This window comes from Mobula birostris, chromosome 9, assembly GCF_030028105.1.
Source record: "Mobula birostris isolate sMobBir1 chromosome 9, sMobBir1.hap1, whole genome shotgun sequence".
NCBI lineage: Eukaryota > Metazoa > Chordata > Chondrichthyes > Myliobatiformes > Myliobatidae > Mobula > Mobula birostris.
The window spans coordinates 129,016,960-129,039,859 of record NC_092378.1 but is presented as its reverse complement, the minus strand read 5'-3'; the positions used below and the strand labels follow the sequence as shown (position 1 = coordinate 129,039,859).

The 22,900-nt window shown below is 43.0% G+C and overlaps 1 protein-coding gene across 1 annotated transcript in view; it reads left to right on the top strand.

The window, feature by feature from the left end:
• xylt1 (xylosyltransferase I) overlaps positions 1-22,900 on the top strand; it is a 284,213-nt gene that overhangs the window by 166,863 nt on the left and 94,450 nt on the right. The gene's annotated exons all lie outside the window — the stretch shown is intronic.

Genomic DNA, 22,900 nt, shown 5'->3' with positions numbered 1-22,900 from the left:
CACAGAATAGGCCCTTCCAGCCCCTCGAGCTACAGTGCCCCGAAAATCCCTGGTTTAATCCTAGCCTAATCATGGGATAGTGTATGATGTACAATTAACCTAACAACTGGTACATCTTTGGACTGTGGGAGGAAACCGGAGCACCCAGAGGAAACCCAGGCAGTCGCAGGGGAGAACGTACACACTCCTTTGACAATCCATTAAGATAGATAGATACAGTTCCACAACCACCCATCATATACACCTTTCTAAACGTCAATCATAATTACTTGCACTCATCTCGGCAAATGTCTGCTCTATATTGACCAATGTGAACTGGGTTTCTAATCTCCTGGTTTTAGTCTGTTTAATAAATGTTGCTGCCTTGTTGGACATGCTTGTAATCCTCTGATTAGAGCTTTTCCACGTAAACTCAGAAACTTAGTATATAGCAGCACTGTTTTGGCCTGTGTAACAGCTGGGACAGATGCCATTTACTTTCCTAATTTAAGACTGAATTCTTTGTAAGTATCTAAGATTTACACATATTTTGTAAAAGTGGCAAAATTGTCATGGTGCGTCAACAGGTATCAGTCAGAACCTAATCACATTTTAAGAAGACGACCAACAAAATCTGTTAGGCTGATTGCGATATAGTCGGCACTTTGTTTAATGAAACATGATCCTCAGAAAGCTCACCTCTACTGCAATGCAAGCTCTGATCTTGCTAGGCTTACTCCACCCAAACTGAGCTCCTATCACCTTCCCACAGAATTGAGAGATTTTTGTGGACTGTTTAAGAAATTAATCACATGTCATTCTATTTGTGTGTTTGTCATTAGTATTTGATGCAGTACCTCAAGTGGCACAAAGGAGTTGGAGACAACAATAAGAAAGCCCTCAGTACAATGGAGCTGTGCCTAAAGCCACTGAGCTGGTTCTACTGAATGATTTCTAAGCATGTTTTTGTTTTGCACTTAAACAAGTCTAGCACTCAGTCTTTAGATAAAGTGGATATTTTTGGGGGGCATTTTTGTAACTGTTGCTTCTGTTTGTCGTGCTGTGAAAGTGGTGAGTGCACCCACAGTGATTTTGTAATTGCCATCGTCTGTTTTGCATTGATTCTTTTATTATTTAGTATTTCACAAAATAAAACTCCATTTAATCTAGGATTAATCTTATAGCAATGCAAAATATTCCACCCACTAGCACAGCAGTGCCAAAATAACAGGGTTTTACCAAATCACAGTGGCGTCCATTCTACCCATAAAACAAGTGCTTACCCTATGAAAATATTTTTCCAGTGATCTCCTTTTCACACTTTTAGCATAAACCAATAGGTTTAGTTCTTCCAAGTATCTCCCCTTCATGAATTGTTAATCAAATCTGTTTCCATCAATCATTAAGGCATTGTATTCCTGAACATTGCAACCTCCTGCTATTTACCTCTTTTTACCAACCCTACTGCCAATTGAAATAGCTTGTAATTTGTAACTTTGAGCATCTAGATTGTTCCTCTCCGCTTCTCTGTTCATTCAGCCTCTCATTTCTGCCTGCTTGTCCTTGTATAAAACCGAATGTCCCCTGCATGCTTCCGTTTAAGCGGAGTCTTTGACCTGTACAGTGCAAAATGGGGCTTTCAGCCCAGCTCTTCCAGACCTTTCTACGCTAATCCCATTTGCCTGCCTATATCCTCTTCCCTACTGCCTAAGTATCTGTCTAAGTGCCTTTTAAACATTGTAGTTGTATCTACTTTTACCATGGTATTGGGGGCAGAGTACTGACATGGATTGAAAATTGGCTGGCTGACAGAAAACAAAGAGTAGCGATTAATGGGTCCCTTTCGGAATGGCAGGCAGTGACCAGTGGGGTACCGCAGGGTTCAGTGCTGGGACCGCAGCTGTCTACAATATATATTAATGATTTAGATGAGGGAATTAAAAGTAACATTAGCAAATTTGCCGATGACACAAAGCTGGGTGGCAGTGTGAAATGTGAGGAGGATGTTATGAGAATGCAGGGTGACTTGGACAGGCTGGGTGAGTGGGCAGATGCATGGGAGATGCAGTTTAATGTGGATAAATGTGAGGTTATCCACTTTGGTGGTAAGAATGGGAAGGCAGATTATTATCTAAATGGAGTCAAGTTAGGAAAAGGGGAAGCACAACGAGATCTAAGTGTTCTTGTATATTAGTCACTGAAAGCAAGCATGCAGGTACAGCAGGCAGTGAAGAAAGCTAATGGCATGCTGGCCTTCATAACAAGGGGAATTGAGTATAAGAGCAAAGAGGTCCTTCTGCAGCTGTACAGGGCCCTGGTGAGACCACACCTGGAGTACTGTGTGCAGATTTGGTCTCCAAATTTGAGGAAGGACATTCTTGCTATTGAGGGAGTGCAGCGTAGGTTCAGAAAGTTAATTCCCGGGATGGTGGGACTGTCATCTGTCGAAAGATTGGAGCGACTGGGCTTGTATACTTGGAATTTAGAAGGCTGAGAGGGGATCTTATTGAAACATATAAGATTATTAAGGGATTGGACACGCTGGAGGCAGGAAGCATGTTCCCGCTGATGGGTGAGTCCAGAACCAGAGGCCACAGTTTAAGAATTAGGGGTGGGCCATTTAGAATGGAGTTGAGGAAAAACTTTTTCACCCAGAGAGTGGTGGATATATGGGATGCTGTGCCCCAGAAGGCTGTGGAGGCCAAGTCTCTGGATGTTTTCAAAAAAGAGATGGATAGAGCTCTTAAAGATAGCGGAATCAAAGGTTATGGAGATAAGGCAGGAACTGGATACTGATTGTGGATGATCAGCCATGATCACAGTGAATGGCGGTGCTGGCTCGAAGGGCCGAATGGCCTACTCCTGCGTCTATTGTCTATTGTCTATCTCCCCTGGCAGCTCATTCCATATACTCACCACCTCTGTGTGAAAAGTCTTGCCCTTCAAGTCTTCTTTAAATTTCTCCCCTCTCACTTTAAAGCTACACCCTAACTTTGGGGCAGGAGGTGGGGGATCTCTGACTCTCTATCCTTTTTAATTCCACTTTTAATCTTATAAACCTCCATATGATCACCCATTATCCTCTTACACTAAATGAGAACTAAGAAAGTCTGCCCAACCTCTCCTTGTAACTAAAGCCCTTCATTCAGGCAACATTCCGGTGAATCTCTTCTGCACTTGTTCTAGTTCTTTCAGTATATCCTCTAAGTTTATGAATTTTTTTTTGAAGTTCCAAGTTTTCCTAAATAAGTGTACTCTCCTACATAAATTTATTTTTCATGCTGTGTTAGCAAACCCATAAAAAGGCTTAGTATGTAGATATGGGAATGTAAGCCAAGAATCACAGTTGATAACATCCTGGATGTTATCATGGTCACGGTTCTAAATCACATTTGTCTGTTTCCTATTTAAGAGAAGGTATTAATCATTAAGAACAGTCTGTGAATGAGTGAAAATCTACCCTAATATGGGGTAGAAATCTTAGTTATCATAATCAAAAGCCACATGTACCAAGTACAGTGTATTTTATCTGAAACACCAACTACAAATCAGGAAGGCAAGGGTATTTAGTGAGGTCTGGAGTTTCCATTGGACTGTTGTTTTTGGTGCAAATCACTGAAATAAAAAGGTCAACAAAATTTCAATTCTAAGTAAGATCCAGGACAAACTGAATTTGTATCAACTTGTGCTAGGTTAAGAAAAAAATCATCCATAAAAATAACTGATTAAATTTAATCACAATTATGGGTTTTCACTAATTGTACTCATTTTGTGGACCTTGAAAGAAGCTCTTAAAATTGTTTAATGTAGACACATGCACTTTAAATCATGTTTTGTAAATGATGGTATGTAATTTTTAAGGTTATTTTTCATTTAAAATAGGGCAACAAAAGTTAATATAATAAATGTCAGTGGGAAGTTCATCTTACAATGTTGCATTTTTCAGTGCTGAATGATTGATAAGAGTGAGGGAACTTAAGAGTTACTCCAGTAATGACTATTGATCAGCAATCTTTGGATAACTGTTTTGGTCGTCCAGTGATACAGTGGGCTTCATTGTGCTTGCGGTCTCTCCCACTATTCTCACCCAGTCCCCTAGCCCACAAGGAACTACCAATCCACTCAATTCTTCTGATAATCTTCCAATCTTCCTCACCACCTGATCCTCCATCTCCACCCCTTCCGAGGGCACTTACCTGATCACCATTCTGAAACATAGAAACATGGAAAGCCTACAGCACAATACAGGCCCTTCGGCCCACAAAGTTGTGCTGAACATGTCCCTACCTTAGAAATTACTAGGGTTACCCATAGCCCTCTATTTTTCTAAGCTCCATGTACCAATCCAAAAGTCTCTTAAAAGACCCTATCCTATCTGCCTCCACCACCGTTGCCGGCAGCCCATTCCACGCACTCACCACTCTGTGTAAAAAACTTACCCCTGTCGTTTCCTCTGTGCCTACTCCCAAGCACTTTAAACCTGTGCCCTCTTGTGGCAGCCATTTCAGCCCTGGAAAAAAGCCTCTGACTATCCACATGATCAATGCCTCACATCATCTTATACACCTCTATCAGGTTACCTCTCATCCTCCATCGCTCCAAGGGGAAAAGGCCGAGTTCACTCAACCTGTTTTCATAAGGCATGCTCCCCAATCCAGGCAACATCCTTGTAAATCTCCTCTGCACCCTTTCTGTGGTTTCTACATCCTTCCTGTAGTGAGGTGACCAGAACTGAACACAGTACTCCAAGTGGGGTCTGACCAGGGTCCTATATAGCTGCAACATTACCTCTTGGTTCCTAAATCCAATTCCACGATTGATGAGGGCCAATACACTGTATGCCCTCTTAACCACAGAGTCAACCTGCGCAGCTGCTTTGAGTGTTCTATGGACTTGGACCCCAAAATCCCTCTGATCCTCCACACTGCCAGGAGTCTTACCATTAATACTAGATTCTGCCATCATATTTGACCTACCAAAATGAACCACTTCACACTTATCTGGATTGAACTCCATCTGCCACTTCTCAGCCCAGTTTTGCATCATATCAATGTCCCGCTGTAACCTCTGACAGCCCTCCACACTATCCACAACACCCCCAAGCTTTGTGTCATCAGCAAACTTACTAACCCATCCCTATTCCAGGTCATTTGTAAAAATCAGGAAGAGTAAAGGTCCCAGAACAGATCTCTGAGGTACACCACTGGTCACCAACCTCCATGCAGAATATGACCTGTCTACAACCACTCTTTGCCTTCTGTGGGCAAGCCAGTTCTGGATCCACAAAGCAATGTCCCCTTGGATCCCATGCCTCTTCACTTTCTCAATAAGCCTTGCATGGGGTACCTTATCAAATGCCTTGCTGAAATCCATATACACTACATCTACTGCTCTTCCTTCATTAATGTGTTTAGTTACATCCTAAAAAAATTCAATCAGGCTCGTAAGGCATTACCTGCCCTTGATAAAGCCATGCTGACTATTTCCAATCATATTATACCTCTCCAAATGTTCATAAATCCTGCCTCTGAGATCTTCTGCATCAACTTACCAACCACTGAAGTAAGACTCACTGGTCTATAATTTCCTTTCTTGAATAAGGGAACAACATCCGCAGCCCTCCAATCCTCCGGAACCTCTCCTGTCCCCGTTGATGATGCCAAGATCATTGCAAAGGCTCAGCAATCTCCTCCCTTGCCTCCCACAGTAGCCTGGGGTACATCTCATCTGGTCCTGGCGACTTATCCAACTTGATGCTTTCCAAAAACTCCAGCACATCCTCTTTCTTAATATCTACATGCTCAAGCTTTTCAGTCCGCTGCAAGTCATCACTACAATCACCAAGATCCTTTTCCATAGTGAATACTGAAGTAAAGTATTCATTAAGTACCTCTGCTATTTCCTCCAGTTCGATACACGATTTCCCACTTTCACACTTGATAGGTCCTATTCTTTCACGGCTTATCCTCTTGCTCTTCACATACTTGTAGAATGCTTTGGGATTTTCCTTAGTCCTGCCCACCAAGTTCTTCTCATGGCCCATTCTGGCTCTCCTAATTTCCTTCTTAAGCTCCTTCCTGTTAGCCTTATAATCTTCTAAATCTCTAACATTACCTAGCTCTCTGACTCTATACCCTCATATTTTTGGACTCTTTTGATTTCCTACCGAGTCCACTACCTGTTCCTTCTAACCCCAATCCAACTACCTCAACTGATGAGCTTAATCTTTTTTATTAAATCCACCCTCCCTTCACCATGTCTTCTATCCATATAGAGCTGACCTCACCTACCAATCCACAATGATTGTCCTTTAGCAGGGACCCCTCCAGTTCCCACTGCTTGACCTCTTGAATGTGGCCTCAGTCCCAGGGAGCACATTTTTGATGACAAGCTTGTGCAACTTCATTCCATTGAGCGAAGGGCCCAGACTGTAGTCTATTATGGTGTGGTGTTTTATATGCAGTCTTCTCTTGTGTCAATATCATTGTTTATAAAACTGCACCTTTACCAGTCTTGAATGGATTATCCTTCTTCCCTGAATGCCATTATGTTGTACAAGAATAAAAGTTTGGCATTTATAGAAGAAAGACAATAGACATTTTCATTCTTAAATGTTGCCTGATTACCCTGGTTCATGGAAAACTGACAATTCAATGACATTCAATGAGCTTGAGTGGAAATTTGAGGGAAGAATGCTTCTGAAATCTAGCACAATTTTAAGAGTGATTTGCAGACAGATGGCCAATTAAACCCACATTAGAACAGGAAAACAGAGATAATTCCTGTGCTCTTCCACATGCTCTTGAAGTGGGATCTTAGTGCCCATCTGAGAGGGCTGACAGCTCTGATCTTGGTTAAAAGCAGTCCTAGAATGAGTGATAAAGATTGTTTGATCAGGTAGGGCCAAAAGAACTGAGTTCATCTGATACAGACTCCATCAGGTCCACAAACAGGTGAAACTACAATGCTAGACAACTTGCAACATAGGTAGCTTGCAGTGGCTGGAGCCTAAGACAGCCCACAACCAGTGGATCCAAACTAAGCATTCAGGCCTGTCACACTCAATTGTCAATGTGGTGAACAATTAAACTACTGTAGGCCAGAAAGAACTATAGTCTACAAATCAGTGAATTCAAATGAATCAAGTGCAGTGAAAGCAGACAGGCCAATTGTCTTTGTTCTTGCCATGAGGTTGAAGGAGATGGAGGCTGCCATTTTGTGAAGTGGCTCTACATCCTCCATTTTGTGAACTGAAATTTTTTGGCTTGATTAATATTTTAAAATAGAAACAACGATGCTCCAGGTAATATGCTGGACTAGAGATCATTTCCAGATAAGAAGTTAATTGTGAGGTGATCTTTGGTTGGATATAGTATGCGGGTTTGTGAACGTTGGGACTTTGTCTGCCTTGAGTGATTTGAGCTTGTTACTGATTGAGAACAAAGAGCCATAAATTACCAGTTGTCATTTGCGGAGGAAGGGCAATAAATGGATGCCGACTTGGACCACAGCCAATAAGAAGGTGTTAAAGGTCATTCAGATGACCCATAGCCAATAACAGAAATGCAACCTTTGAACTCGTAAGGAATGAATATAAAAGCGATAACTTCGAAGAATAACCATCGCAGATACAAGGGTGAGTGACCCTGCATGGAATGTGTGGAGAGTTAGATTGGGATCACAGGGAACACTGAGCCAGCAAAGACTCCTTTGCCTGGGTATTACCTTTTCTGTTCTTCGACTATTAAGGAGAATCAGGGAAACCTAGTGGGTTTGCACACGGGTATTTTAGTGTATGAATTCTCGTATTTGTTAGTTTAGACATAAAGTACTTGTTAGTAATTATAAATTCTCTCTGCGCTTTTTTGATCATTATTACAAGGGGCGATTCTTGTAACACAACTCACTACAAGCTCCACAGATATCTCCATTCTCAGCGATGGGGAAGTCCAGCTCATCAGTGCGAAAGAGAAAGAGGGAGCACTTACAAGAATCTTTAGTCAGAAGTGGTGGGTGAATGATCCATCCCTGCCTACTCCAGCGGTTCCCAGCATGACAGATGCCAGTCACTCCACGTGATGTCAAGAAATGGCTAAAACATTGGATCCAGCTTACAACCTTATAGGCCTTAACAACATACAACAATGGTACTGAAGGTTTGTGCTCCAGACTTGTCATGCCCTTGGCCAAATGGTTGCAGTATAACTACAACACAGGAATCTACCTGACACAGTATGGAAGATTGCCCAGATACGTCCTGGACACAAGAAACAGGATAAACCTAATCTGGCTAATTACCACCCCACTGGGCTATTCTTTATCATCAGTAAAGTTAAGGAAGAGATCATCGATATTGCTATCAAGTAGCTATTGCTACTGCTCAGAGAATCACAGTTTGGATTCTTTTTACAGCCTTGGTCCAAATCGTGCAAATGGTAACAAAAAAAGTGTGAAAACACAGAATATGAAACACAAAATCAAAAGGCATTTTTCAGTACAATTTTGTTCTATAATCTCAAAATTTTTGTAAGGGAATTGTGAATTCCCAGACAGCTGTAACATGGGGCCTCCTGTATTGGTAGTCAATACTGTATTCTTATTTTAGGATAGTTGTTATTGTTGTAAAATCTAGACTACTGTAAGTAAATTCTTTGAAAGAGTAATAATTTATTATAAAACCATTATTGATGCACAGAAATTTGATGACTAAATGTTGCCTCAGCCTGGCTGCCTATTTTAGACTCCTAATATTCCCTTCCAATACCCTGCTGCACAACTAAATCTATAGCACCAATAATGTCAGCATGAGGCATGTCCAGTCTAAATAGCATTATCATTAAAGATTGATTGTATCTTCATCTTGACAAGTCGTATCCTGAAATTTTGGAAACAATTCAAGTTTTATAATGCTTTCTTATCAAACAAAATGAAAAGTAATGTAAAATTTCTGTGGAAACAAATTTACTGTTAAAGGTCTTGGACTCAGGTCTTTCAAGTTGGCAATAAATGGTCTTAGGTGAAGGTTAATTAGCTGCTGTAGATTATCCCAGTGTATCTGCGGTGGATGTAATAGAGTCAGAGTAGGATTGATGGGCATGTGGGAGAGAATAGGTTACAGGAAAATACGTGGGCATATGAGATTGATAGATTGGTTCTGAAAGCCTACTTGAACAAAAGACTGAATGGTCTCCATCTCATAAGAGAATAAAAGGAAATGTAGAATGATAAGGCACCAATGTGGGGTCTCATGCATGGGGGGAGTGTAGGCATTGCTTCAGCATGATTGTCACTGAAAAGAGTCATTTGCGTGTACAAAACTGCAGAAGTGCAAGTTTGTTTCTGGCTACCACCCTTGTGGGATTAGTGCAGCTGCCTTTGCATAAATTTCATTAGTTCCGTGAATTTCACTGTAGACTTTACAAAACCCAATTTCTACACTGGACCACCTGCAGTACTGTAGCTGCTACCTGAGAGGAATCTGCACAGAATGCATTGGATGTCAGTGCCAGTTCTTGAACCTTTGGAAAATTGTGCAGAAAACATTAACGAAATCCTGCCTGGCAAGGCTTGGGTTTTGGCACTGTCGACTCTCTCGGTGGCTTATGTGGCGATCTGTCAGGCTGCTGCTGCGGGAACACTTCTGCTGGGAGAGTTTGTCTGACCCTCTGGTCCTACAATGTCAGTTATTGAAGTCATTCCATGTGGAAGTATTGCTAAGTGCTCTCAGTAAATGGCCCTTCATCCTAGTGAAAGAGGAAGCAATTGAAGCATCAAATGTGGAAATTTGCACAGCTTAGAATATAAAGCACAGTTTTCTTTAGCTGCCAAATGGAGATACAAAGCAGACCTCTCGAAGGCATTAAATCTATTTCAACAAACATAGGAGAGCCTGATATTGCTACAGGAATACAATGTGGATGTATGTAAAGCTGACAGACAAGTTGTTCGTGCATGGATTGTTCTTTGTGTATAACTTTTAGGTAAATATGATATAGTTCGGGATTAATTTGTTCTTAGGTGTGGATAGAGATCTACTGTATAGAGATTAACTATGAGAGATGTTCATTCATTTTTACCGTATTGTAGAAGCACAGCTATGTTTTATGATAGCAAATGCTCAGACTTACTGATATATTGAAGATAAAGATAACACAAAGAACATATTAGTTCTGACAGGAAAGGATAAAAATTCTGATTAGTATCGTTCACAAACAGACTGTTTAATTGCTCACCCTGCATTTCTGTGGGCATTATTTTTGTTTCTGTTAATAACACACTCAAAATAAATGGCTTCATTTAAAATACATAAACCAATGCCTGCAGATAAGTGCTATGCACAGGATTATAGTACAAACGCTAAGTGCTTTCTAGTGATGATTGCCAAATGAAGTTTCTACTCTCCTAATTCTTGTTACCAGAGATGAAAATGTAGTATGTGAGTAAGTCAGTCTGAATGGTTTAAACAGTAACACAATGTTCACTGCATTTTAGGCCCAGGGCTTCTGTGTGAACTAATAAGTGAAATGAGTGTGGCATTCCTCCTACAAATCAGCAGCATTTGTAAAGGAAAAGTTAAGAGAAGCCTAATATAGACCACAGGACATAGAAACAAAATTAGGCTATTTGGTCCATCAAGTCTGCTTTGGCATTTCATGGTGGTTCATCTTTTATCCCTCACAATCCCGTTCTCCTCCCTTCTCCCCAACTTTGAACCCTTACTAATCAGGAACCTATCAGACTCCACTTTAAATATACCCAATGACTTGGCCTCCACAACCATCTGAAGCAATGGATTCCACAGATTCATTTGCTCCTGGCTAAAGAAATTCATTCTCATCTCTGTTCTAAAGAGACATCCTTTAATTCTGAGGCTGTGCCCTCTGGTCCTAGACCCTCCCCCCACACTATAGGAATCTTACCTTGATATTTCACCTTTTCTTTCCTTATTACTATTTTAGTTGCCTTGTGTTGATTTTTTAAAGCTTCCTAATCCTCCAGCTTCCCAGCAATTTTTGATATATTGTATGCCCCCTTTTGTTACGTGTATATGTTACTAGTAGTATGAAGAAGTCGTAACTACAACCTATAGAAATGAAACATAGGGCAAGTAAACCAGAATCCGAATTAGGTTTATTATCACCAGCATGTGACGTGAAATTTGTTAACTTAGCAGCAGCAGTTCAATGCAATATATAATATAGAAGAGAAAGAAAAATAATAATACTTTAAACTTTATTGTCACCAAACAATTGATACTAGAACGTACAATCATCACAGCGATAATTGATTCTGCGCTTCCCACTCCCTGGATTAAAAATATTAAAAATAGTAAAAATTGGTAAATATTAAAAATTTAAATTATAAATCATAAATAGAAAATAGAAAAATGGGAAGTAAGGTAGTGCAAAAAAAAACGAGAGGCAGATCCAGATATTTAGAGGGTACGGCCCAGATCCGGGTCAGGATCCGTTCAGCAGTTTTATCACAGTTGGAAAGAAGCTGTTCCCAAATCTGGCCGTATGAGTCTTCAAGCTCCTGAGCCTTCTCCCGGAGGGAAGAGGGACGAAAGGTGTGTTGGCTGGGTGGGTCGTGTCCTTGATTATCTTGGCAGCACTGCTCCGACAGCGTGCGGTGTAAAGTGAGTCCAAGGACAGAAGATTGGTTTATGTGATGCGCTGGGCCGTGTTCACGATCTTCTGCAGCTTCTTTCGGTCTTGGACAGGACAACTTCCATACCAGGTTGTGATGCATCCTAGAAGAATGCTTTTTACGGTGCATCTATAAAAATTAGTGAGGGTTTTAGGGGACAGGCCAAATTTCTTTAGTTTTCTCAGGAAGTAAAGGCACTGGTGGGCCTTCTTGGCAGTGGACTCTGCTTGGTTGGACCAAGTCAGGTCATTTGTGATATTGACCCCGAGGAACTTAAAGCTCTTGACCTGTTCCACTTGCGCACCACCAATGTAAATTGGATTGTGCGGTCCGCTACTCCTTCTGAAGTCAACAACCAATTCCTTTGTCTTGCTGACGTTCAGGGATAGGTTATTGTCTTCACACTATGCCACCAGGTTCTTAATTTCCTCTCTGTACTCAAACTCACCATTACCCGAGATACGGCCTGCAATTGTTGTGTTATCAGCAAACTTATATATTGAGTTTGATGGAAACTTGGCTACACAATCATGGGTGTACAGTGAGTACACAGCGTTGTGGGGCACCGATGCTCAGAGTGATTGTAGAGGAGAGCTTGTCCCCTATTTTTACAGCCTGGGTCCTGTCTGTGAGGAAGTTGAAGATCCAGCTGCAGATCTGAGTGCTAAGGCCCAGGTTCCGGAGCTTAGGAATCAGTTTATTTGGAATGATGGTATTAAAGGCAGAGCTGTAGTCAATGAAAAGGAGCCTTACGTATGCGTCTTTATTCTCCAGGTGTTCTAAGGAGGGATGTAGGAATGTAATATTCAACAAAATAAGTAAATTGATTACAGTATACATATATTGATTAGGTTAAAAATTGTGCAGAAACAGAATAATATATCTCAAAAAAAATGAGGTAGTGTTCACAGGTTCAATGTCCATTTAGGAATCGAATGGCAGAGGGGAAGCGTGACTTTTGCCACAGTTAGTCAGTGATGACCATCAAGCATTCATTTATACTAATCCTACATTATTTCCATTTTTATTCTCCACATAGCCTTCAGCTCCCCTCGATTCTACTACTCGCGTACAGACGAGATGCAATTTAAATTGGGCACCTACCAAGTTCATATCTCTGATCTTGAAGCCCCCTGTTGGTCTGGGTTGACCATGGATGTTGTGTGCCATCTGTCTATGTGAAATGCAAGTCAGGGCAGTATGATATGGAGGGGAAGCTGTTGCCCCTGTAGCAGGCCCCCCGCTCTCTATGCAGCTGATGAATCCAAAGGAATGGCAGTGACCAAAACAGTTTAGTATCAGTGGTGTCGCAGGGATTGCCAGTCAGCACATAACTCAACATAAGATGTCAGCTCTGGACTTTTCCCTCGGAGTTTATTCCCAAAGCCTTCCTCATGAGTGGGCATAGCCACAAGGCAGTGGAGGTTTGAGTTCAGAGTTTGAGCTACCAACCATGAGCTCCATCTGCCCAAAGCAACTGGTTTTTGCCCCTTCTGTCAGTAGAAATGGTTCCGCAGGGCTTAGTAGCTAAGCCACATGTGACAGCCAGAAGTTATTTGAGATACATGCCATTGGGAACATTTAATAGGTAATAGGAGCTTATCCCCACCACTACCCCCCACTCCTCCTGCTAAAACAACTTTGAGAAGCCACATCTTTGATTTGTGATAGGGATGGGGAACACCTGAAGGAAGCCCATGTGGTATCAGAGAGCATGTGCAATTTCCACACCGACAGCACCGCTGGACAGGATTGAACCCGAGTCACTGAAGCTGTGAAGCAGCAGCTATCATAGTTGTAGCACTGTGCTGCCTTGCACATCTGCTATAATTGTACCCAGCTGGGTACCAGATGGGAAAACATTTCCTTCTTTACCCATAGCTGGATTGCATTGAACTAGACTGCTGTTTGTGGTGAAACTCGGTAACAACTCTCAAGGAATCTCAGTGTTTGTCCAGGCAGTGAAGATCATAACGTGGCCTCGCCATCACTGTAAATTTCTTCCATTATATTTTCTTTTCCGATCCAGGCTACTTGAACATCTCAATTTTAATTTTTGTCACAATTCGTAGCCTGGTCTTCAGCTGCCAAGGACCTAAAGTCAGTAACTTCCTTTCAGCTGTCCTCCCCAGAATTTCTGGCACACCTAAAAGGGCCAAGCAGATAGGCAGTATGACAACTACTGCTTTAGACCTACTGAAACAAGATTCTATTGCAGATTTCAAATATAAAACTTTGCCTCAAAGCTGGATTCTGGTGCAGCAGATGGTAGTTGGGTTGGCTAGAAGTCATAGATAGAATAGAATAGTACAGCACAGTACAGGCCCTTTGGCCCACAATGTTGTGCCAACCCTCAAACCCTGCCTCCCATATAACCCCCACCTTAAATTCGTCCATATACCTGTCTAGTAGTCTCTTAAACTTCACCAGTGTAACTGCCTCCACCACTGACTCAGGCAGTGCATTCCATGCACCAACCACTCTGAATAAAAAACCTTCCTCTAATATTCCCCTTGAATTTCCCACCCCTTACCTTAAAGCCATGTCCTCTTGTATTGAGCAGCGGTGCCCTGGGGAAGAGGTGCTGGCTATCCACTCTATCTATTCCTCTTATTATCTTGTACACCTCTATCATGTCTCCTCTCATCCTCCTTCTCTCCAAAGAGTAAAGCCCTTGCTCCCTTAATCTCTGATCATAATGCATACTCTCTAAACCAGGCAGCATCCTGGTAAATCTCCTCTGTACCCTTTCCAATGCTTCCACATCCTTCCTATAGTGAGTTGACCAGAACTGGACACAGTACTCCAAGTGTGGGCTAACCAGAGTTTTATAGAGCTGCATCATTACGTCGCGACTCTTAAACTCTATCCCTCGATTTATGAAAGCTAACACCCCATAAGCTTTCTTAATTACCCTATCTACCTGTGAGGCAACTTTCAGGGATCTGTGGACATGTACCCCGAGATCCCTCTGCTCCTCCACACTACCAAGTATCCTGCCATTTACTTTGTACTCTGCCTTGGAGTTTGTCCTTCCAAAGTGTACCACCTCACACTTCTCCGGGTTGAGCTCCATCTGCCACTTCTCAGTCCACTTCTGCATCTTATCAATGCCTCTGCAATCTTTGACAATCCTCTACACTATCTACAACACCACCAACCTTTATGGCGCCTGCAAACTTGCCAACCCACCCTTCTACCCCCACATCCAGGTCGTTAATAAAAATCACGAAAAGTAGAGGTCCCAGAACAGATCCTTGTGGGACACCACTAGTCACAATCCTCCAATCTGAATGTACTCCCTCCACCACCACCCTCTGGCTTCTGCAGGCAAACCAATTCTGAATCCACCTGGCCAAACTTCCCTGGATCCCATGCCTTCTAACTTTCTGAATAAGCCTACCGTGTGGAACCTTGTCAAATGCCTTACTAAAATCCATATAGATCACATCCACTGCACTATCCTCATCTATATGCCTGGTCACCTCCTCAAAAGAACTTTATCAGGCTTGTTAGACACGATCTACCCTTCACAAAGCCACGCTGACTGTCCCTGATCAGACCATGATTCTCTAAATGCCTATAGATCCTATCTCTAAAAATCTTTTCCAACAGCTTTCCCACCACAGATGGAAGGCTCACTGGTCTATAATTACCCGGACTATCCCTACTACCTTTTTTGAACAAGGGGACAACATTCGCCTCCCTCAGAATATTCTGTCAGGCCCCAGGGACTTACCTGTCCTAATGTATTTTAACAACTCCAACACCTCCTCTCCCTTAATATCAACATGCTCCAGAACATCAACCTCACTCATATTGTCCTCACCATCATCAAGTTCCCTCTCATTGGTGAATACCGAAGAGAAGTATTCATCGAGGACCTCGCTCACTTCCACAGCCTCCAGGAACATCTTCCCACCTTTATCTCTAATCGATCCTACCTTCACTCCTGTCATCCTTTTTTTCTTCACATAATTGAAGAATGCCTTGGGGTTTTCCTTTACCCTACTCGCCAAGGCCTTCTCATGCCCCCTTGTTGCTCTTCTCAGCCCCTTCTTAAGCTCCTTTCTTGCTTCCCTATATTCCTCAATAGACCCATCTGATCCTTGCTTCCTAAACCTCATGTATGCTGCCTTCTTCCACCTAACTAGATTTTCCACCTCACTTGTCACCCATGGTTCCTTCACCCTACCATTCTTTATCTTCCTCACTGGGACAAATTTATCCCTAACATCCCGCAAGAGATCTCTAAACATCGACCACATGTCCATAGTACATTTCCCTGCAAAAACATCATCCCAATTCACACTCTCAAGTTCTAGCCTTACAGCCTCATAATTTGCCTTTCCCCAATTAAAAATTTTTCTGTCCTCTCTGATTCTATCCTTCTCCATAGTAATGCTAAAGGCCAGGGAGGTCATGGACGTGGTCAGCCTATGTGCTAATCAGGTTGGAGAAGAAAGGAACAGAGCCTATTTCATTCAATGGAGGGTGTGGATTGGAAAGCATTGGCACTGATTGAACATCAAGGCATACCTCTCTTTCACCGAGCTCTTTGCCGTGTGCCTAATAGCTTGGTCAACACCCCAAATATTGTTTGATAACACATCTGAGGCATTATATTATAGATACCACTATAAATAAAATTTATTATTGTTCATTATGTGAGTATTTGTTACAGGTAGATTCATCATACAAGTCAAAGTGTAACAGATCTAGGGAAGGTGGTCACACAAGTCAATAAAATAAAAAGCATCCTGTAATTGGCTGACTACCTTACTGTAGCTCTGTGGAGAGGAGTCTTAAATTCTTTTTTTTGTTTTGGATATTTAAACACAATTATAGTTTCATTGTAACTGCATAGCTGAAATCAGATTGGGTTAGAAAGAGGGAAATACTCAATAGAACCAGCAATATCAGTGACACAGCAAATAGAATTAGTTATTCATGTCAATAACTTTGCATAAGAAAGGAAAAAGTTAAAAATGGAACAAGTTTTAGACAAGGCTCAAAAACCCTGATTCAATTGAACACTGACGGGGGCAATGTGAGGTAGTGTCACACTTTCCATTTTGCTCATAGAACACCTTCCAGATCTCTCCCAAGTGGACCTTTTACTAATTATTTTTATGTGTACCATTGTGGCTTTTTAGTTTCCTTATTGCTCGTAACTGACGGTCTGACTTAACAAATAAACTGCAGGTTTGATGGTTGGGAAGTCAGTACTGAATGTGAAACTGCACATTAACTTCATCTAATACAACCTGATTAACATTTACTATTAAATTCTTAGTAAATGTAAAATGATCCTGCATCACCTGTTATCTTCCATATGGACACCACAGTACAACAGTAGCCTGGATTATCATGATAGCATTGCTAAATGAAGAAAAAGCCAACCTATTTATATATTTTTTTCAATGTGTTCTTTAAGTAATAAATGACCCAGGGTGACTTCAAAGCTACAATAATTTCATTGCTGCTTTGTCCATAAGCCCATTATTCCACATAACTGAAGAGTCTATTCAGCAAAGTGTTGTAGAGAGAAAAGCTGCTGCATTTTTCAGAGTACTTAAAGTTGCTATTCCTGGATGAACATTTCCAGATGTAACAGCTATGATTGTTACCTCTAATCCACCTCTAATCAGTGTACCCCAGTACACCAATACTCTGAAGAATGGCTGTCAGATGCATCTAATCATTTGTACCACCTTCCCACACAATATTTGGTCCCTGACTAAATATATAAAAAAAACTCCCCAAACAAAATGCAAAACGTCTTTCAGTCTGCAAACCTATGAAAAATGCTTTGGTGTCCTGATGTTCCTATCATTCATTTTAAGGGGTTTCTTGTTTCGTGAATATCTGTGAAGAGTAATAATTTCAGGTTGTATGCTATATGCATTCTTTGATAATAAATTGAACCATTTGAGGAAAAGGGAATCAGTGATCAATTGTTTCCATTGATCATGAAGGAGATGGAAATAAACAGACCAACTACAAATAAAGGACAGACAATAAACATTTCATTGAACACTCAGTGAAGTTTCTCCGGGCTTTCTAGAAGCAGCACAAAACAAGATGTTGGAGGAACTCGGAGGGTCAGGCAGCATGAAGGAAGTGGCACTGTTATAAGAGCTAGCCCTCTAAGTAACATTTTTGGAAGAGTAATAATTCATTATAAAAGTGGTCAGAATGGTCAGAAATTTAATGATTGTGTTGCCTCAGCGGGGCTACCTGTTAGTTTTTCTAAGCAGCACACAAAATGCTGGAGGAGCTCAGCAGGTCAGGCAGCATCTGTGTAAGTGAGTTGATGTTTCAGGCTGAGACTCTTTGTCAGGACTGGAAAGGAAGGGGGAAGATGACAGAATAAAAGGTGGGGCAGGGGGACAGAGGATAGTTAGAAGGTGATAGGCGAAGCCAGGTGGAAAGGCAAAGAGCTGTAGAGCAGCGGTCCCCAACCACCGGGCCGCGGACCGGTACCGGGCCGCAAGGCATGCGCTAGCGGGCCGCGAGGAAACGATATAATTTGGCGATAGGAGTCAGCTGCACCGTTCCTCATTCCCTGTCACGCCCACTGTTGAGCTTGAGCACACGCGAGGTCATTACCCGCACGTCATCCATGTCAGCGCGGGAAGGAGATCAACTCCTCGAGCTTGCAAATGACGGCGGCCTGAAAAGTATGTTTGACATAACATTTCTGCCGGCATTCTGGATCACAGTCAAGGCTAAATATCCTGAGATAGTCAGGAAAGCACTGAAAACGTTGCTTCCATTTCCAACATATCTCTGCAATGAATGCAACGAAAACTAAATTGCGGAATAGACTGGACATAAGGAACCCCCTTTGAGTATCGCTGTCTCCCATCACTCCTCGATAGGACCGTCTTGTTGCAGGAAAACAAGCCCAGGGCTCCCACTGATTCAGCGATATTGGTGTGTTGCAATGATTTTATATTTTCATACGAGGAAACTATGCGGTGTGTTTGATATCCAAACGTTACTTAAAATGTTATGATGCTATTATAAGTGACTTATATAATCATGTAACAATTACTGCATGGAAACAGGCGATCTCGCCCCTTCTAGTCCATGCTGAACGCTACTCTCACCTAGTCCCACCGACCTGCACTCAGCCCATAACCCTCCATTCCTTTCTTGTCCATATACCTATCTAATTTTTCTTTAAATGATAATATCAAACCTGCGTCTACCACTTCTACTGGAAGTTCGTTCAACACTTCAAGCTCCCCTGTCCTCCCCTGATAATTGTCTTATCGCTATATTCATGCGAGGAAAATATGCGCTGTGTATTAGCCACTTATCACCTATATTCCGGTCGTGATTAACAACCCCCCCCACCCCGCTGCTGCCGCCAACAGAATCGGTAAAAACAATTTTTAAGAAATCGGCACGTAAACGCATACACACTAGTCCCCGCGCAAGGCTTCATGGTCATTGTAGTCTTTCTCGGGGTAAACCCAATGTATTTGACTGCTACTCTTGTACGTTGGCAACCCTACCGCCCCCCCCCCCCCCCACCCCCGGTCGGCCGGTCCGCAAGAATATTGTCAATATGAAACCGGTCCACAGTACGAAAAAGGGTGGGGACCCCTGCTGTAGAGGAAGGAATCTGATAGAGGGGAGTAGACCGTAGGAGAAAGGGAAGGACGAGGGGCACCGGGGGAGGTGATCGGGAGGAGAGAAGAGGTAAGAAGCTAGAGTGGAGATTAGAAGAGGGGAATGGGAGGGATTTCTTTTACTGGAAAGAAATATCAGTGTTCATGGCATCAGGTTGGAGGCTACCCATAGGGAAAATAAGGTGTTGCTCCTCCAACCTGAGGGTGGCCTGTAGGAGGATGGGAGGTTCAATTCAATACCATTCAAGTTTAATTGTCCTTTAACCATATATGAATATTCATGATACAGCCAGACAAGAGCATTACTACAAGGTCAATGCGCAAAGGCACGTTACCAACAGTCACACACAGTAAGCACACGCATATGCACAATTGGAGTCCTGAGAGTCACCCCCCCCACCACCCCCCCCACCACGCGACACCGCGGCTTGATGCACAAGTAAACAAACCCGTACAATATATCAGTAAAAATACAACACAGAACATGCAAATATATATAAATCTATATGAATCCAGACCTCCCAATCCACTGATATAATCTGTCGACTGGCCTGCGATGTCTGAAAGGCAACACCAGGGCTTTGAGGCCCAGGACTTGCACATGCAAGTAGATACGGAATATTAGCAAACACCTCCACACAAGTATATATGTATATAATGTAGGCCCCTCAGTCCATTTGAAATCTTCAGTTGCCACAGCTGTGCTACACCACTCCCAGTAGAGTGCGATTGCTCGGACACCTCTCCTGCAAGCGACCCCGCGGCTTGAGGTCCTAGTCCATTGAGTGTTGTTAAGCAATCTGCAGCCAGCTGTCTGCTGAGTGGCCTGGGAGGGCAGCTCCGACTCCGTCCTGGACACTGTGCCACACCGCCTCCGGTGAAGCCCAACGTGTAATGGCTTCGTCCCCTCACTCTGAGCGGCTGCAAACAGCCAACACTGTGGCTTCAGGCACAGTCCTACAACCGAGGACAAGGCCCCCTCCAATCACCCCTGCTCGCATTCCATAAATTAGCGAACTGAACTTGTTAACCGTGTTCAAAGAGGTCTTGCGATCACAAGAAAAGCAACTGTGACGGCCACTTGCTACTTGGCTGCAAGTCTCCATCGTCTCAGGCAGCAGCACGTTGCTCAGCTCTTTGATCATCTCCACCAACGAACAACTCGCTGATGATGTAGACCTGCAGTTCTTAACGTACAGCATGATCTTCCAATCATTAGACGTACATTGAAGTAGAACGGTAGCTAGCACCTTTTGTTGACCCTGGAGAAGCTGCTGCGACCAGTGGCATCACTGTCTAGCTGGAAATAGTTTTTCTAATATTCCTTCCCTATACCTTCCTGCACCATTAAATCTACATCTATAATGTAGATTATGGATGTTATATGATTATATATGGTTATAATGTTAGAATGAGGCTTGTCCAGTTTAAATAGCATTATCATTAAGGATTGATTGCCGTCTTCATCCTGACAAGTTGTATCTGAAACATTGGTAACAGTTCAAGTTTCATAACCCTTTCTTACCAAACAAAATGAAAAGTAATTTAAAATTTCTGTAGAAATAAATTTATTGTGAAATGTCTTGGACTCAGATCTTTCAAGTTGGCAATAAATGTGCTAGTATGAAGGTTAATTGGCTCCTGCTGTCACACGGGGGGCACTGATGGCCGACCCAAATGCAAGACACAGACACTGAAGAACTAGGAACAGGACTTGACTAGAGAGCTGGGTTAGGGACTTGACTGGATGCAGACTAGTAGCTGGGACAAGAACACAGACTTGGGCTAGGACATTGGCTAGGCAAGCAGGACCAGAACTAGGAGCCTGGGAGCCAGAGACTGGACAAAGAGCCAAAACCTGGGTCTTGACTCTGGCTCGGACCCCAGAACTAGGTGAGGACATGACGTGGCCTCAGGTTTCTTCAAGGCTTGGGTATGGACTCCAAGCCAGAGACTGGGCAAGGACCCAGAACCTGGGTCTTGACTCAGGCTTGGACTCTGACTCCAGAACTAGACGAAGACATGACATGGCTATAGGACTGGACATGGAACTCCTACACAGGACAAGGCACGCAGACAGGATGAGGTTCTTGGACGTGGCTTGGACAGGACAAGGGAACCCCAGCACCAGGCTGGCGTGGTACTCCTGGGCTGGGCGAGGCACATGGACAGGACGAGAACACGAAGCCTTGACTAGGTCGAGGGAGACAGGAATGCAGAGCCTTGGTCTTGGAAGACAGGAACACAGAACCTTGGTCTTGGGAGGACAGGTATGCAGAGACTTGGAACACAGAGCCAGGACCCCTCCTTGGGAACAGGACTTGGGGCCAGGGCTCTACACAGAGCCAGGACCCCTCCTAGGGAGTAGGACATAGGGCCAGGACTCATACACAGAACACAGAGAGACAGTTCCCAACACAAGGTAGCAGCAAACAGCCAGACCTACCTAGCAAAGGCATGGACACAGAGACAGTTCAAAACAATAGACAGTTCCTTATATTGCTCCAGCAGTTGAACTTGACTGCAGTGCAGGCAAAGGTTGCAGGCAAGGCTCCCAGGCAAGGTTAGGCTCCAGGTGAGTTGAGGTTAGGCTAGGCTAGGCTAGGCTAGGCTAGGCTCCAGACACTGGTTGTAGGGCAAGACTTCAGGAGGAAGAGGCAGAGAAGGGATACAGACAGGGGGGTTTGAACAGGAACAACCCAGGAACTGAAGCTGCATCAAGGAGCTATTTATGTAGCCAGCCCAAAATGTGAATCAGCTGCCTCAATTAGAGCACCCAACAGAAAAAAAGGGAAAACCAGAAAACCTGGAATAAGGAACGATGGACCAGACCGTGAACCGGAATCCAGACTTCACGCACCGGACCACGACACCTGTAGGTTACCCCAGTGTATCTGGGGTGGATGTAATAGAATCAGAGTAGGCCAGATGGGCATGTGGGAGGGAAAATAGATTACAGGAAGATATGTGGGTATGTGAGATTGATAGATTGGTTTTGAAAGCCTGCTTAGACAATGGGTTGAATGTTCTCTATCTCATAAGAGAATGATGAGGGTTAGAGTTATGCAGAAATGCAGAATGATAAGGAATCAATGTAGGGCGAGCAGGGTGTGCTGTTGACATTCCTTCAGCGTGATTGACACTTGAAGTAGACGGTTGATGTTTTGGGTCAAGACTTTTCATCTGGGCGGAGGGGAGATGACCAGTATTAAAAGGTGAATGAAGGGGTGGATCAAGAACTACAAGGTGATAAGTGGATCCAGGTGGGGGTGAGGGGTGTTGGTGATTGCTAGGTGGAGGACAGGAGAGCAGAAATAGCAATAAAACTGGCAGATGAGAGAGAGGGCGACAAAAGACTGAAGATGTTTGAATCAGATGGGAGAGGAAGGGAATGGAATGCAGCATTTAATCAAGGGAGGCGGAGAGAGCAGATGTGAATGGTGGGAACAATATCTTTCTAGATGCACTGTCTGGAAGAGCAACCTTGAGTTCATAGAAAATAATGAATAATTTAACAGTCTTGGCTTTCCAGTGGGTGCAATATCTATAGGGCACTGGTAATCTCTCTGATTCTTCAAGCTACAGAACTGGAAAAACATTAGAGAAAAAGAAACAAACATTTGATTCAA